We start from the raw sequence: 18,423 nt of genomic DNA, 5'->3' as shown, positions 1-18,423 counted from the left end.
CAAAATATGTGACATGACATGGCCATCATCATCTTGTGCCTTTGATCTCCATCTCCAAAGCACCGTCATGATCTCCATCGTCATCGGCTTGACACCTTGATCTCCATCGTAGCATCGTTGCCGTCTCGCCAACTATTGCTTCTACAACTATCGCTACCGCATAGTGATAAAGTAAAGCAATTACATGGTGATTGCATTTCATACAATAAAGCGACAACCATAAGGCTCCTGCCAGTTGCCGATAACTTTTACAAAACATGATCATCTCATACAATAACTTATATCACATCATGTCTTGACCATATCACATCACAACATGCCCTACAAAAACAAGTTAGACGTCCTCTACTTTGTTGTCGCAAGTTTTGCGTGGCTACTACGGGCTTCTAGCAAGAACCGTTCTTACCTACGCATCAAAACCACAACGATTTTTCATCAAGTGTGCCGTTTTAACCTTCAACAAGGACCGGCCGTAGTCAAATTTGATTCAACTAAAGTTGGAGAAATAGACACCTGCCAGCCACCTTTATGCAAAACAAGTTGCATGTCAGTCGGTGGAACCGGTCTCATGAACGTGGTCATGTATGGTTGGTCTGGGCCGCTTGATCCAACAATACCACCGAATCAAAATAAGACGTTGGTGGTAAGCAGTATGACTATTATCGCCCACAACTCTATGTGTTCTACTCGTGCATATCATCTACGCATAGACCTGGCTCGGATGCCACTGTAGGGGCACGTAGCATGTAATTTCAAAAAAATCCTACAACCACGCAAGATCTATCTAGGATATGCATAGCAACGAGAGGGGGAGAGTGTGTCCACGTACCCTCGTAGACCGAAAGTGGAAGCGTTAGGTTAACGCGGTTGATGTAGCCGAACGTCATCACAATCCAACCGATCTAGTAATGAACGTATGGCACCTCCGTGTTCAGCACATGTTCAGCTCGATGATGTCCCTCGAACTCTTGATCTAGCAGAGGGCCGAGGGAGAGTTTCTCCAGTACGACAGCGTGGTGACGTGATCCGCGCAGGGCTTTGCCTAAGCACTACGACGCTATGACCGGAGGAATAAACTATGGAGGGGGGCACCGCACATGGCTAAGAGAACAACTATTTTGCTTTGGGGTGCCCCCTGCCCCTGTATATAAAGGAGGGGAGGAGGAGGCCGGCCACCAAGGGGCGCGCCAAGGGGGGAGTCCTACTAGGACTCCATTCCTAGTAGGACCCCCCTTTTCCTTCTCATGGAGGGGGAAAGAGGGAAGGGAGAAGGAAAGGGGGCGCCCCCCTCCCCTAGTCCAATTCGGACTCCCTATGGGAGGGGGGCATGGCCAACCCTTGTGGGCTGCCTCCCCTCTCCCTTATGGCCCATGAAGACCCAATATTTCCCCGGGGGTTCCGGTAACCCCTCGGTTCTCAAAAATATACCCGAACCATTCCGGTGTCCGAATGTCATCGTCCAATATATCAATCTTTACCTCTGAACAATTTCGAGACTACTCTTCATGTCCGTCATCTCATCCGGGACTCTGAACAATCTTCAGTCAGCAAAACACATAACTCATTATACAAATCGTCATCGAACGTTAAGCATTCGGACCCTACGGGTTCGAGATCTATGTAGACATGACCAAGACAAATCTCTGGTCAATAACCAATAGTAGAACCTGGATGCTCATATTGGTTCCTACATATTCTACGAAGATCTTTATCTGTCAAACCGCAATGACAACATATGTAATTCCCTTTGTCATCGGTATGTAACTTGCCTGAGATTTGATCGTAGGTATCATCATACCTAGTTCAATCTCGTTACTGGCAAGTCTCTTTACTCGTTCCATAATGCATCATCCTGTAACTAACTCATTAGTCACATTGCTTGCAAGGCTTATCATGATGTGCATTACCGAGAGGGCCCAGAGATACCTCTCCGATACTCGGAGTGACAAATCCTAATCTAGATCTATGCCAACCCAACAAATACCTTCGAAGACACCTGTAGAGCATCTTGATAATCACCCAGTTACGTTGTGACGTTTGATAGAACACAAGGTGTTCCTCCAGTATTCGGGAGTTGCGTAATCTCATAGTCAGAGGAATATGTATAAGTCATGAAGAAAGTAATAGCAATAAGACTTAACGAACATTCACTCATGCAGGATGCTGCTAACGTGACACTACGATCAGAGACCCTTTGACGAAACTGTGTGCAATGCATTAATCGCAAACGGTGACGTAAAAAACCCGTCAAAAAAATACAAAATGTTTGTGATGAGTGATACATCAAACATGGTTCAGAATTTAGTTGCGTGTGCGACGAGGGGCATACGGTTGATCCATATGAACTGTTAGCAATGAGACGGAACAACATAAATGGGCAGCCAGATCAAGGTGTGTGTGTGATATACGGCATATAGTTCACCTTGATGAACCGTTTGTGATGATTGACATGAACACAAATGATTCGGCATCACAAGATGTGTGTGATACCCAGCAAACAGGTCGGCAATCAGAATTGTGTGCGATCATTATAGATAGCCCATAAGGTGTTTTTTTGTGAATTGTGTGCTCGTCAAATAATGTAGAAGATCTCTGTCGAATACATATCACTAACCGTTTGCAATGAGATTGACAGGATAAACAGTGATATATATAGTCTGCTTAATTTAGTCCATCTTCTTCTTCCTGTTGTTGTTGGATGGCCCCGCGACATCATCTTGGTGAGGACACTTCTTGCCTCTGATCATTGGTTTTCATCGCCACAGCCGTCGTCATCATCGTTGCTGTCGTCCTCCTCCTCCTCGTTCGACCATTCCTCATCATCATCATCGTCGACCTCTTCTTTCTCCTCCGATGGCTCCTCGTCCATTTGGTTGTCGTCTGACGACTCCGGAGGCGGCGTCCCTTCCATGAACCAGATATAATCGAGGCCTGGGCTCGACGCCGGACTCATGGAATATGAGCGGGATGATTCCGATGTTGACCTATCATCAGGCGCCATACTGCTGGCCAAACTGTCGTCCTCGTTGTCGCTAGAAATAGCTGCAGAGAGTGTGCTAGTGTGTAGCGTGACCTAACGGGGATGATGAAGATGGTGGACACTAAAGAGGGGTATGGAGAGAAGAGGAACCGCCCATTGAAGCGGTGTTTTTTGCGTGGGGGGAGGGGATTGAAGCGGGGTTTAACGTATTATCTAACCGCTGATATAATCAACCGCAATTATCTGTACCCAGTCGCTCCAAATTCCCGGGGTTGCACAGGACTTCTATTTGCAATTTGGCTGGTTTCCTTTTTCAGGACAAAAACAAGGAACGAGTTTTGGGATTATGCACCGGTACCGGTACAAACAGAGTAGGAAAGTTGGCAAGTAGTACATTGAGCTCTTCTTATTGATAAAGCCAGTAATAATCAAACTAGAAAGGAAAATAAAGAAGACAAAGAAAAATATCTGCACGAATCTCCGCGTAACATCAATGGCATAGGACCTAGATGTGCATTACTTAGAGCACATCTAGATGTGCTTTAGCAATATTATCAAACAAAACCCCTAATCATCATTGCAAACAGCACATAGAACATGGCTAATGCGACAACCACAACTACACATGCTAGTTCCTTCTTGTCTCTTGCTTTCATCTGTTGCCTGTGATTGGTTCTTTCGTACTTCATCGTACTGATTGTACATTCCAGATCAGCCAGTTTCTTCTTCAGCTTTGACTACAAAAAAAGACACTTCCGTGATGATAAATGTTTCTCACAGTAGGTCACATTTTCAGTCATGCATGTACATCCATGACAATTTTATGACAGAATCAGGATAGTCATACCTGTGCTGTCGTAGAAGTGTTCCATGACATTACCAAAATTATCATCACGGAAGTGTCCACTTCCATGACGATAAATCACGCGTCATGGAAGTGCTTTCGTCAAGGGTGACCGACATGTGGCATCCACCATAACAGGTCGCTATTAAGCTATCGGGTCCGGTTTTGGATCCGATAACCCGCTAACAGCCCGGACCAATGAGGATTTTCCACATGTAAAATTGTCATTGGTCGGAGGACACACGTCTTGGCTCACCGTTGGGACAGATGTCATCCAATCATTGGACATGAGCCACCTATGATACGTCAACACGTGGCATGGCCCAACAGAGGCCCATTCCGGTGAAAAGGCCGGCCCATTTGACTTGGTCAAACAGTAATGGGCCGGCCCACAAAAAGCTTGTTAACGGCATGTTCGTATATAGCCCATTTACGGCCCGCTAACTCACGACCCATTACAGCCTACCGGAATTAAGCTCAGTAGCTTCATCTGGGCCGTCCATTATGATCCCAGCCTGTTGTAACTTCCGGCCCATATATGGCCCATGATCTCTTTCGGCCCATATGAGGCAATTTGTAACTCTTGGCCCATTAACGGCCCGTGATGAATCTAGCCCGTAATGAACAGTGTACCGCTTTATACCCATTAACGGCCCATTATTCCATTGGGCCATTTCCAACCCGTGTTATTTTTCGGCCTATTAAGGGCCCATTTATTCTTGTGCTTATTTCCAGCATTCGGTTACTTACGGCTCGTTAATGGCCTTTTCTGCTTGTGGGCCTAATTCAGCCCGTGGTTACAATCGCCCGTTTGTGGCCCGTTAATCCGTTGAGCCGTTTTCGTAGCATCATCGAATACGGCAGATTAACGACGGCCCGTTATGGTCGGCCCATAAACGGACGATTCCAAATCTAGCCCGTTTACGGCACATAATGATGTCTGTTATTGGCCCATGTTTGGCCAATAGATCAAACGGTTTGTAGAAGGCCCATTGATTCTACGGCCCATAGAAGGCCCATTGTTTCTACGGCCCTTAGAAGGCCCATTGTTTCTACGGCCCGTAGTAGGCCCATGGTATCTATAGTAAATATGTAGTCCATGTTTATTGTGGACTAGTTTCAAAAAATAGATTCTTGCGGCCGCTAGCAAACCGCGGAAAAAGAACTACATTGAATACAAGCAAACAAATAAACAAGACAACAAGGAAATAAATAAGCAAGCGACTTATGCTAGGCTACGGCGGCTATTACACATATTGCATCCACTGGGCATCAAAGTTCGCCACCAGTGCAAATATAGGGAACAAAGCTGCATATCATATACAATGGTTGTCAAACTTGGCAACCAGTGCAAATAAACGTCGTAGCAAAACAAGTCCAGAACTGAAACCACTTTAGAAGAGCTCAGGGAATAATATCATGGGTACCCATAATGCTGGCAATATGCTTAGCAAGCTTGTTAACTTTCTCTTGTTTGGCACATAAATCCTCCAGCATTTTCTATTGCACAAGAAATTATGCATCTGAATTCTGCAGGGACTTCCTCAGTCCTTCGGCTTATTGCCGCAGCACAGCTGACTGATGCCTTTCAGCTTGTAGCTGAGACTAAAGAAGCTGAAGTGATTATGCAGTACTGGCCAGTAACTCAAACACTACATCAAAGCGGGACTGTGGGGTTTTCTCACTGTCTACAAGATCATTGTTATCACCTTTCTTGGAGACCAACAGGGTTGTCTCACTATCTTGAACCTTATCTGCATTACTTTCTTTACCATTGCATAGTGGGGTGCTCTTCTCCAATATTTTGTTCGCATACTACAAGAGAAACAAGCATACACATCACATGTTTAGCATGTAGTATACGAAACTCATTTTGGTAAACATGTTCAGTAGTAAGGTGGACAGGATAACAGCATGAAACAAACATATATCTATGTACTATGGTCATTGTATTGTCCATATAATTCTAGTTGATGTTGCCAAATCAAGACAGAGACACAGTTCAACTCATATATTTTTAAGACACAATAGCATAGACAGAATATAAGTGTGAGAAACTACACAACATTGGCAACACTTGTAATGTGCATCACATGAGAACATAATTGCTTATACAACTGAAACTAAAATCGACATAGAACAAGAAGTTAGAACAGCAATCCAGTTAAAGAAATAGGTTTAAAACATACCTATTGCACCATTGGAGATTCAATTGGATCCTTCAAATTCGATAGTAGTTGGTATGAGTAAATACAGTGATGCAACAGCAAAGGAGTATGGACCATAGCTACAAAATCTGACCTAAGAACAATTGCTCTTCTGCTCTAAACGTGGAGTTTGGGTTCATTGTGGTGGTCTCCGTGCTTTGGGCACTGCAGTTGCTTTACAAACAGCTCGTGTGGGGTTACTCTGTGGTGGACATGGTGCTTTGTCAACTAGAAGTGGGCTACTATCTGCTGGGGTTGGGGTTAGATGGGTTGTAGCTGGTTCTCTGCCCAACGGTGTAAGTGTGCAATCTGGCAGAGTCTCGATTTATGTGTGGTGGGGCTAGTTTGTGGGATAGTACAACCATGGTTCTATCTGCATCAACGGGTAGCACTGTCTTTTGTGAAGAACGGGTTTTTGCTCCCTGAGATACTGCGATCACCCCCTCCAATTCAAATGGCTGATAAAGAAGAAAAGAAATTGAACATACAAAAATTGTATGATAGACAGATGTGGTAATTCACAAATGTGTTGTGTAACCAAACAGGACAGCATGACACAATTTCAAATATATGATGCCTAACTAAACAGGATAACATGACACAGTTTCAGATATATGATGGATAACCTAACAGGATATAATGGCATAATTCAACATATGATGAGTATCTAAACAGGATGACATGACAAAACTATATGATGTATTTCTAAAATAGGTTGGGATGAAATAATTCACATACATGTTGTCTAAGTATACAGGATGGCATAATAGAATTGACATAATTGATTCATATACTAAGCAGCTGGCACTCTCTTGTATGATCTCTAAACTAAGCAAACGGAATTCAATATTGTGCATATGATGTCTGAACTAAGCAATGCAAGACACCATATGCATGATATGTGAAATATAAACATTGCAACTTAGAGCATACACCTCAGGTGGGATATAGGACTGGTCATCTGTCTCTGAATCCTCCTCTGAGGAGCTCCCTGTAACCATCGAGATATATGCTTCAACAGGTACCATTGCCTGCTCTGAAGAACTTGTTTTCACTCCTGATTTTTCCATAACCGGCTCAAATGGATGATACACATGAAGAGTAGTTCAATATACACAGATTGTCAACAAATGGTATAGGTAATGAAAAAAAGATGGCATGAGATCATTCACATATATGATGCCTGGCTACATGGCGGTGCATAATTCACATATATGATAACTGGCTGAAAAACATGGCATTGCATATTTCACATATCTAATATAGAAAGCAAACACGAGGCATTCACACAAAGCATGTCTAATCTAAGCAGATGGCATGGCAATGCAAGACACCGTATGCATGATATGAGCAATATAACCCTGCCAAGTTAGAGCATGCACCTCGGGGGGGAGGGGGGAATACGACTAGTCATCTGTCTCTAAATCCTCCTCTAAGGAGCTATCTGTAACCATCAAGAAATCTGCATCGACAGGTAGCACTGACTGCTCAGAAGACCTTGTTTTCACTCCAAATTTTCCCATGACCGAATCAAATGGCTGATGCACAGGAATAGTAGATGAATGTATAAACATTGTTGACAAATGGAATACATTATGAAAAAAATATGGCATGATACAATTAACATATACGATGAGTCGCTAAACACGATGGCATTGCATGATTCACATATATGATACCTGGCTAAAGAAGATGGCATTCCATAATTCCCATATACTCCCTCCGTTCCTAAATTTTTTTCTTTTCGGAGATTTCAAATGGACTACCATATACGGATGTATATAGACATATTTTAGAGTGTATATTCACTCATTTTGCTCCGTATGTAGTCACTTGTTGAAATCTATAAAAAAGACAAATGTTTAGGAACGGTGGGAGTGTGATATAGAAACCAAACAGGTGGCATTCACACAAAGTAAATCTAAACTAAGCTGATGTAACAACCTGGTAGTTAAGCTACAATAATATTCGTTGCTTATGAGTTTAATAACCCTTCAAGTCATGCCTAGCCTGATTGGCTATATCATTATCGTACTAAATTTTAACTGTGCCACCCGTTCCTTATTACCGAAGCATATCTTTGGACAATAAGCTAAGCTTACGTCGACTTTCCTCGTCATGTCATTTCGCCTTGAAAAACAAGCTTGATTCCGAGTTTGTGTCGTACCCATGGTTTCAATAACTTTTCGCTTCATCATTCCGTTGACTTGATGTCATCGCTGATCGGTTACATCTTCTTGAAACCTCTCGACAAATGTGTCATGATCATCATCAACATTCTGAGATCTTCCAAGATATCAATTGAATTCATGATGAGAAATAACAACCTTGTCCTCGATGATTGCTGTTATCATCGACCACTTTATTTCCTTCTGTTCAACACAAAAGTGTTCGTGTTTTGGGTATACCTAGAGATCCTTGCTATCCAGGATTTGTTGTCCTTTACCTTGGAGTATTACCTTATTTTTTATGTCAAGAACATCATGGGAATTTCACCACCTCTTTAGAATTCTTGATATAGGTTATACTTCTTGCCATATATGTTCATTCCTTGGTCCCCGCATTGTTTCAAACCGGGAAAACGATAATTGAATTATGTTGTGCGAGTTCAAAAACTTCTAGGAACCCTATTGCTTTGAAATTAATGGTCGATAATTCATTCTTAAACCATTGGTTATCGAATCACCATTGTAACTTTGATCATGCTACCTAAACCCATATTTCGGGTGGACCTTTCAACCAATGTTTAGCTATGTATGCTTTCCTTGAGCATACCTCTTTATATCATTTGATCTAAAAAATGATATCCCCTTGTTCACATAAGTGTGGAAATCCATCTTTTGAAAATCTCAATGAATTGTCGCTGAGTCAATCAGCCACCTCCTCACCTCTCCTTGATTTTATGATGAACTCTTGTTTCGGAACTCGCTTCCACAGTTCAATTCCCGATAATCTTACAATGTCATCTCGACAATTTGTGTTGCACCTCTCTTCTCAGGCATCCCGAGTCTGCGGTATCCTGATGCCAATCAGAACTGGATCTTGGTCAAATATAATGGTTGGAACATATTTCCAAGAGTTATAACATTGGTCTTTATATGACCCGATAAGATGATGTCATGCCTAGCACACCTGGCCGGATGACCTATTGTTATAGTTCCCTTTTCAGCAAGGTTATCCATTCTTCCATGATAAATTGTAAGACTTATTCTACAAGTTATTCCTGATGGATCCTTTGTGTTTCCAAAGTCTGATCTTCACATGTTGGCCATGTCCAAGCTATCTCGGAGCATGTCTGTGGTACTCCGATTTTCAATAAGAGCATTGAAAGCGCAATGCTAAGTTTTCTTTATCCATTATCCAAACACCGTTGTATGGGTAATCCCATGAAAATTCATCTCCCATTACCTAAGGGGTTTTCTACTTTCTATCCTAACATGGATATCGTGCTCTGCTTGACCTTGGGAAGGATATACCCCTGGAATATGTGTTTTAACACCTTTTCCTTTCCATTGTTCAGTTTAATCTGATAATCATATTTTCCTTTCCATTGTTTGGTTTAACCCTTCTTGTGATCTACATGATCTAAGTAGTAATATTCTCCTGCTTATGTAAACCCCTCGTTGTACAATTCTGTCAGCAAGACCCTGTTACTATTTTTGATGACATTCAGGTACCACCGATGGACAAGAACTATGCCTATTGGTCCGCCTCGTTCAACGAGCAGGAGAATGGTTCTCTTCGTCCCTCGCCCTTGGTACCGACATTGTTGCCTACATAATTGACGGGCTACCCTCTGACATGCCATTGCTATCATGACCATGCAAGATGTCACCGCTCCTCCTACTTTTAACCCACATGGCGGGCCCATAACCCACAGTTCCACAAGATCGAAACCTGACTCTCCTGTACACCCCCTGTTCCCAAGGTTGTTCCTCGCGCGTGGGCTTGTATGTAATTCACGAGCCACCTTCTGTGAGATCATCAATTTTGGTATTAGACACGATACTTATTCCGTTGCTTTGAACCCCTTTCACGCCCTGTTTCAGGCATCGAACGTTTGCCTGCCCGCTTGAAACTTCGTATGGTACCTTCTTACTTTGCTCTCGGTATGTTTCATTTGTTCAACTCAAGAGATACTCATATGTTCATTCTTGGGATACCCCTAGATAATTTTCCCTTATAACATCCTATCGTTGTAGAGTTACCCCTTGTCCTTTCGTAAGTACAATGAAATTTCTGAAAAAAGGATGATGACTTCATCATGATGACCTGAAGCAGAGGAATGAAGACATCAACGTAATGGATCGACCTCTTCGAGAAGGACAACCAAGACCGAGAAGAATCGTTAGAATTTCATAACCAGATCTTTCCCGTTACTCCACCTCTTAAAATCTCGGGACGAGATTTCTTATAGTGGAGAAGATTTTTAACACCCCGTTAGTTAAGCTACAGTAACCACACACTAATGGTGCCACACCATCGCAATTAATTTTCTAAAACCTCACTTTGATCCAAACCGAATTCAAATTTAAATTTAAAATAAATTCAAATTATTTTTTCTTCAAACAGAAAAACTAAACTGTTCATATTATTTTAAAAATTCCGCCGACCAGTATCATGTAGAATCCAACATCATTCGGCTCACAGATAAATCCCTAGGAAATTATTAGTGGTCCAAAAACAACAAAAGTAACATTTTCAAAATAAACAAATGGTTATAAATTTCCAAATACCCCCAAACTTTGGGCACTTTTTCAAAGTGTTGCATTTGATTTTTGTGCCGACTTTCATGTTCACCAAAAATCATTTAACACTAAAAGAAAATAGTAAGTGATGCTGGAAAAATAAGACAGAAAAAGAAGGCGGAAAAAGAGTGCACTATACAGCTGGCCCATTTAGTAATAGAAGGAGATCCATCCCAACAGGAGACTTATCCCCAACGTTCAGCTACAGAGAGGCAGGGTGTGCGTGGAGGGCATCCATGGCACTTAGGCCACGCGCCGGCCATCCGAACCCCTTCCCCCCACCCCCCACGCCTACAAGTCAACTCCGTAGTCCCCTTCTCTCTCCATTGCGAACCCTAGCCTCCTTTCCCCCGCTCCTCGTCCTCTTCCCACGCACTCCACCAAACGGAGCTGCCGCCGCCACGTCGTCATTGCCGTGCTCGGGGCCTCCCCGATCTGCTGCGAGCTGACCAGGAGAACCGTCGTAGTCGACCTCGTCCTCTCCCTGCTTCGAATCGGGCGGAGGCGCCGCTACGCCGTCGCCATCCCCATCGCCTTCGCCCACGGTAGTCGACCTCGCCGCCCATTGACGCTGCTCCCCTTTGTCCCCCGCCTCTCCGACCTCACTCCCAGCCCTATGGTGAGCTCCTCGGTCTGTTCCCCCTTTTTTCTCGGTCGAATTCATGTCATAGACGCTGTTCACTGCCGCCGCCGTGCTCGCGCGAGTTCACACCCATCACAGTCCCTACCCACCTGTCGTGCTCTCGCCTGCCCCGACTCGTGCCCTGGCCGCTCCGCACATGCACTGACCGAGCCCCTGGCCATGCCTCGTTGCGCCCTTCCGCGCGCCGCCCGTTCACTATCGTCGCCCGTCCACGCCATGCCCGTTGCTGCGCACCCGCAGCCGCCCACTACGCCGCTCGCATCGCCGTGACCAACCGCGTGCATGCACTGTTCCCCCCACTACATCCCCGTGCCCGCGCTTGCCCTATTGCGCCGCGCCTCTGCTCCCCTCGCCCCCGCACCCAAACGCGCTCCCGCACAGCTGTGCGTCGTGCCGCATCTCGCCAGCGACGGCCGCTGCTTCCTCCGCTGCGGGCCGCCTGCTTCCGCCATGGGCCGCCCTGATGCTCCACCCGTTGCTAGCCGCCACTCCCGGCGTGCCCCGCCTCCGCCCGCGCCGCTCGGCTGCATGGCTTCCCCACACGCCCCCCCCTACTGCCCCGCCAGGTAGGATTTCCCGTCGCGGGTGGCCTCGCCTCACGCCCCGGCGGGTTCGTCTTCCGCGGGCGCCCACGCCTGCCCCGCTACACCCGGCGCCCGCTAAACCCCCTGGCCCTATGACACATGGGGCCCACGGCCCCAGAACGTTTGTTTAAAAAAATAAAAGAATTCAATAAATAAATAAATAATAATTAATAAATAAATTATCTTAATTAACACTATTTAGTTAACTAATTAACTCTAATTAACCTGCTAATTAAATGTTAACAAATAGTTAGTCAACAGTCTATGACTAGTGGGACCCACTTGTCAGTTTGACCTAGTCAACACCTCTGTTGACTGCTGATGTCATGCTGACGTCAGCAAACACTATTCTGGAAAATGTTGAATTAAAATAATTAATAATTTCTAAAAAATTATTATATCTTTTAAAATTAATATAAAATAAATCGTAGCTCGGATGGAAAAACTTTGTAGATGAAAGTTGCTCAAAACAACGAGACCAATCCGGATACATAGCCCGTTCATCCGCCACACATCCCTAGCATAACGAACATGCAACTTTCCCCCTCCGATTCATTTGTTCAAAAATGTGAAACACCGCATTAGGGCACACCTAGCAACGCTCATTGTCATGTCATGCATTGATATGCATCTGTTTGCATTGTATTCATTGTTTCTTCCCCCTGTTCTGTCCGGTAGACTACGAGACTGACGCCGCTGCTGGTGCCCCGATCGACTACGTTGTTGACGACACCTACTTGCCAGAGTAACCAGGCAAGCCCCCCCTAATCACCAGATATCGCCTATTCTTCTCTCTACTGCTTGCATTAGAGTAGTGTAGCATGTTACTGCTTTCCGTTAATCATATTCTGATGCATAGCCTGTCATTGTTGCTACAGTTGTTCATACATTACCTACAATCCTAAATGCTTAGTATAGGATGCTAGTTTATCATCAATGACCCTATAATCTTGTTAGTCTGCCATGCTATACTATCGGGCCGTGATCACGTCGGGTGTTGATCACGGGTATATATTATACATAATACACATGATAAATATTGTGACTAAAGTCGGGTCGGCTCGTTGAGTACCCGCGGTTGATTCACAAATTGGGGGCTGAAGGACATACTTTCCCAACGACCCTCTGTGTGGATCTTTGTGGCGGTGCGACAGGGCATGTTGAGACCACCCAGGAGAGAGGTGGGCCTGGCCCTGGTCAGTGTTCGCGGTTACTTCAAGATAACACGCTTAACGAGATATTGGTATTTGATCTGAGTCTGGCCACTGGCCTATATGCACTAGCCAACTACAGAGGAACAATTATGGGTACTCGACGTTGTGGTATGAGCCGAAGCCTTCATGAATCTAGCGACTGAGTGGCGCGCGCTGGGTTGGACCGCGTAACGCAACTTCCTTTGTAAGGGAGGTTGCTAGGTCTGCTCACCGGCCGCGTACGCAACGTGCAGGTGTGCAATGGGCGATGGGCCAGACCCCTGCGCGCTTACGATTTAGACCGGCGTGCTGACCTCTCTGTTGTGCCTAGGTGGGGCTGTGACGTGTTGATCTTACGAGGCTGGGCATGACCCAGGAAAGTGTGTCTGGCCAAAGGGGATCGAGCGTGTTGGGAAATGTGGTGCACCTCTGCAGGGAAGTTTATCTATTCGAATAGCCGTGTCCCTCGGTAAAAGGACGACCCGGAGTTGTACCTTGATCTTACGACAACTAGAACCGGATACTTAATAAAATACACCCTTCCAAGTGCCAGATAGAACCCGATGATCGCTCTGTCACAGGGCGACGAGGGGAGGATCGCCGGGTAGGATTATGCTATGCGATGATACTTGGTTTACTTACGATCTACTCTCTTCTCCTGCTTCAAGATGGAGGCTGCCAGAAGCGTAGTCTTTGATAGGACTAGCTACACCCCCTATTATTTTGGCATTCTATAGTTCCGTCCACATATACTACACCTTTCATTGATACCAATGCATATGTAGTGTAGCTCCTTGCTTGCGAGTACTTTGGATGAGTACTCATGGTTGCTTTGCTCCCCCCTTTCCCCTTTCTATACCCGGTTGTTGCGACCATATGATGGAGTCCAGGAGCCAGAGGATTCCAAGGATGGTTCTCAATGGAGTTTGGCTTCGAGGAGTAGTTAGGAGGTCCCAGGCAGGAGGCCTTGCCTTTTCGCTCGTTGCTACTTTTCTGCTAGCCTTATTAAGGCATACTTGTTTAACTTATGTCTGTACTCAGATATTATTGCTTCCGCTGACTCTTGTGCATTCGAGCTTTTGTATTCGAGCCCTCGAGGCCCCTGACTTGTAATATAAAGCTTGTATTATTTTATTTATGTCTAGAGTTGTGTTGCGATATCTTCCCATGAGTCCCTGATCTTGGTCGTACACATTTGCGTGTATGATTAGTGTATGGACAAATTGGGGGCGTCACAGCTGATGACATATAAGATGTATAATGTAAGCAATGCGAGGTGCCATATGCATGGTATGACCAACATCAACATGCCAGGTTAGAGCAAACACCTCGGGTGGTAAATAGAAGTGGTCGGCTCCCTCTGAATCCCCATCAGAATAGTTATCCTCCTCTGGAATACAATCTGGAATGGCGGGAGGGGGGCACTTCGCCCACCATGCAGCGGCGTCTGCATGACATTATATTCCCACGCAATGGTCTTCTCTTTTTCTCTACATGATCAGTACGATTGTGTACAATAGCTGATATGCATAATAAAAAATAGTTAGATTTTGTAAGGCCTAAGGGGTGCATGCAGAAATCAAGACTGATGGTAGCAAACGAGTGGATAGATCCAAAACTAATGATAGCAGGTAGATTATAGCTTCAGTTTTAAAAAGATAGAGAATGGATCATCTACTGTTTGTTGCCCACCCAACATGAACCACATAGAAGACCCCAGATGAACCAGATAGTAGACAGATATTATTCGTTGCTGCCTCAATATGAGACCCATGGTCATTTTAAACTCAAGTTTGAACGACAAAGTAGCAGGTAATAATGAACGATGTATAACGTAAGCAAACACAAAAGAATTCGACCTCTCTTCCGGAACTATGTAGTCCTCGGGTTCATCTGCTCAGTCGATGATGGTAATGCAGTTGGTGTGGCTGCCGGCAATGGGGAAGATGATCTGAGGCGGTGAAAGAAAGTCTACAGGGGGATCTCTATTGTAGTGAATGCTTCTGTTGATGGTGCACCTCGGGTGGGGTGGATGACGGCACGGCAAGAGCAGGACATAACACACATAGTTTTCTTTGACGCCTATCTGAAAATGTAGTAAATCTATAAGGGCTCCTTAGAATTGGAGGATTCTATAAACACAGGGACAGGAAAAACACAGGAATAGGACAGGAATGCACGTGCAAAACAGAGCATTTGGAAACATAGGATTTCTGTCAACCTGGGTGTTTGGTTCACATGAATTGGAAGAACACATGAATGGAGAAACATGGTTAAATTAAAGTCAACCACGTGAAAATGAAAAAAATAAGAATCTTATTATGCCAGTAATGCAATTAGTCCTGTTCTTCATGCATATTAATTTGAAAAGGACGTCCAAGTGGTAAAATTCCTACGTATTTTCTTTGAAAGAGACACCAAAGGAAAAAATCCTCCAGTTTTGCATTGCTCCACTCCTTCTAACCAAATGCACGAATAGTAGTACCATAGTAGTTCCATAGCAAAGGATCCCTGAGGGATTGACATGAATGCTGAGTAACAAAGTGATGCAACAAGTGTACAACCTCTTTGGCATAGCCTTGTCGACCTCAACATCATTGGGTTGGACGTGGAGGATGGTGATGCTGGTGTGACTGTCAGAGGAGGGGAAGAAGATTTGAGGCCTCTGGAAACGGCGCCGAGGGTACTGCTTCGCTGTGATGGACGGTTCCGTCGTTGGAGCAGCTCTAATGAGGTGTACGGTGGCGACGCTAAAGAAGGACAAGACAGACAACATTAATCTGAAGTGGGACTCTAATATCATCTGCAATAGATGATGTAAAATACAGCACCAAAAAGTGCTAGATATAAAACACATCAATCGTGCCACGACCGCTCCGACAGATGCTGTTAATTCTGATCACTCTGAACTTAACTGAAGAAACTGAACTTTAGAGTCGAAACTAAATTTTACTATTGAAACTGATTGAATGACTAGCAAAGCATTGCAATAGATGTTTAGCGCGTTCGATCACTAGTAGCACAGAAACAGTGATCTAAATCAGCAGATGCTCTAGAAGGGAACGGACTATCAGAGAGCAAGTCGTGCAGCAGCACCGTGAGTGAGTGCTAAAGCAGCAACTCCTGTAGCGGCCGGAGGTCGTGCAGCAGCAGCAGCAGCACGAGCGAGAGCAAGAGCATAGCAGCAACACGAACAAGAGAAAGAGCGGAGCAGCAGCGCGACCGACAACAATAGCAAAGAAGAGCAACAACACGAACGAAAGCAAGAGCAGTGCAGCAGCGCGACTAACAGCAAGAAAAGAGCCAAAAGGCAAGCGAGAGCCGGAGCAGCAGCAGCGCGATCGAGAGCCAGAGCAGCTGCAACTAGTTCAGTGTGGAAGTCACCACCGAGGAAGCAACGACATGGGGGAGAGACACCGTGGATGAAGAGGCCGGCGATGGCTGATACGTCTCCAACGTATCTATAGTTTTTTATTGTTCCATGCTATTATATTTTCTGTTTTGGATGTTAAATGGGCTTATTTATACACTTTTATACTATTTTTGGGACTAACCTATTAACCGGAGGCCCAGCCCAAATTGCTGTTCTTTTGCCTATTTCAGTGTTTCGCAGAAAAAGAATATCAAACAGAGTCCAAATGGAATGAAAACTTCGGGGCGTGATTTTTCGAACAAATGTGATCCAGAGGACTTGGAGTGGACGTCAAGCAACCAACGAGGAAGCCACGAGGTAGGGGACGCGCCCTCCACCCTCGTGGGCCCCTCGTGGCTCCACCGACCTACTTCTTCCTCCTATATATACCTACGTACACTAACAACATCAGAGGGAACCACGAAGACCTAATTCCACCGCGCAACCTTCTGTACCCGTGAGATCCCATCTTGGGGCCTTTTTTGGCGCTCCACGGCAGGGGGCATTGATCACGGAGGGCTTCTACATCAACACCATAGCCTCTCCGATGATGTGTGAGTAGTTTACCTCAGACCTTCGGGTCCATAGTTATTTGCTACATGGCTTCTTCTCTCTATTTGGATCTCAATACAAAGTTCTCCTCGATTCTCCTGGAGATCTATTTGATGTAACTCTTTTTGTGGTGTGTTTCTCGTGATCCGATGAATTATGGGTTTACGATCAAGATTATCTATGAACAATATTTGAATCTTCTCTGAATTCTTTTATGTACGATTGGTTATCTTTGCAAGTCTCTTCTAATTATCAGTTTGGTTTGGCCTACTAGATTGATCTTTCTTGCAATGGGAGAAGTGCTTAGCTTTGGGTTCAATCTTGCGGTGCTCGATCCCAGTGACAGTAGGGGAAATGACACGTATTGTATTGTTGCCATCGAGGATAAAAAGATGGGGTTTATATCATATTGCATGAGTTTATCCGACTACATCATGTCATCTTGCTTAAAGCGTTACTCCGTTCTTATGAACATAATACTCTAAATGCATTCTAGATAGCGGTCAATGTGTGGAGTAATAGTAGTGGATGCAGGCAGGAGTTGGTCTACATGATCATACCTAGATATTCTCATAACTATGCTCAATTCTATCAATTGCTCGACAGTAATTTGTTCACCCACCGTAATACTTATGCTATCTTGAGAGAAGCCACTAGTGAAACCTATGGCTCCCGGGTCTATTTTCCATCAGATAAGTTTCAAATCTATTTTATTTTGCAATATTTACTTTCAATTTATATCATAAAAATACCAAAAATATTTATCTTATTATTATCATCTCTATCAGATCTCACTCTTGCAAGTGGCCGTGAAGGTATTGACAACCCCTCTATCACGCTGGTTGCAAGGTTCTTATTTGTTTGTGTAGGTACGAGGTAACTCGCACGTGGTCTCCTACTAGATTGATACCTTGGTTCTCAAAAACTGACGGAAATACTTACGCTGCTTTGTTGCATCACCCTTTCCTCTTCAAGGGAAAACCAACACATGCTCAAGAGGTAGCAATTAGGATTTCTGGCGCCGTTGCCGGGGAGATATACGCCAAGTCAAGACATACCAAGTACCCATCACAACTCTTATCCTTCGCATTACATTATTTGCCGTTTGCCCTCTTGTTTTCCTCTCCCCCACTTCACCCTTGTCGTTTTATTCGCCCTCTCTTTCTGTTCACTTTTTCTTCGCTTGTTTGCTTGTGTGTTGGCTTGCTTTCTTGTCACGATGGCTCAAGATAATACTAAATTGTGTGACTTTGCCAATAC

Source organism: Triticum urartu, chromosome 2A (genome assembly GCF_056163025.1).
Source record: "Triticum urartu cultivar PI428250 chromosome 2A, HENAU_Tu73, whole genome shotgun sequence".
Lineage (NCBI taxonomy): Eukaryota > Viridiplantae > Streptophyta > Magnoliopsida > Poales > Poaceae > Triticum > Triticum urartu.
Note: the sequence above shows the minus strand (reverse complement) of the source record.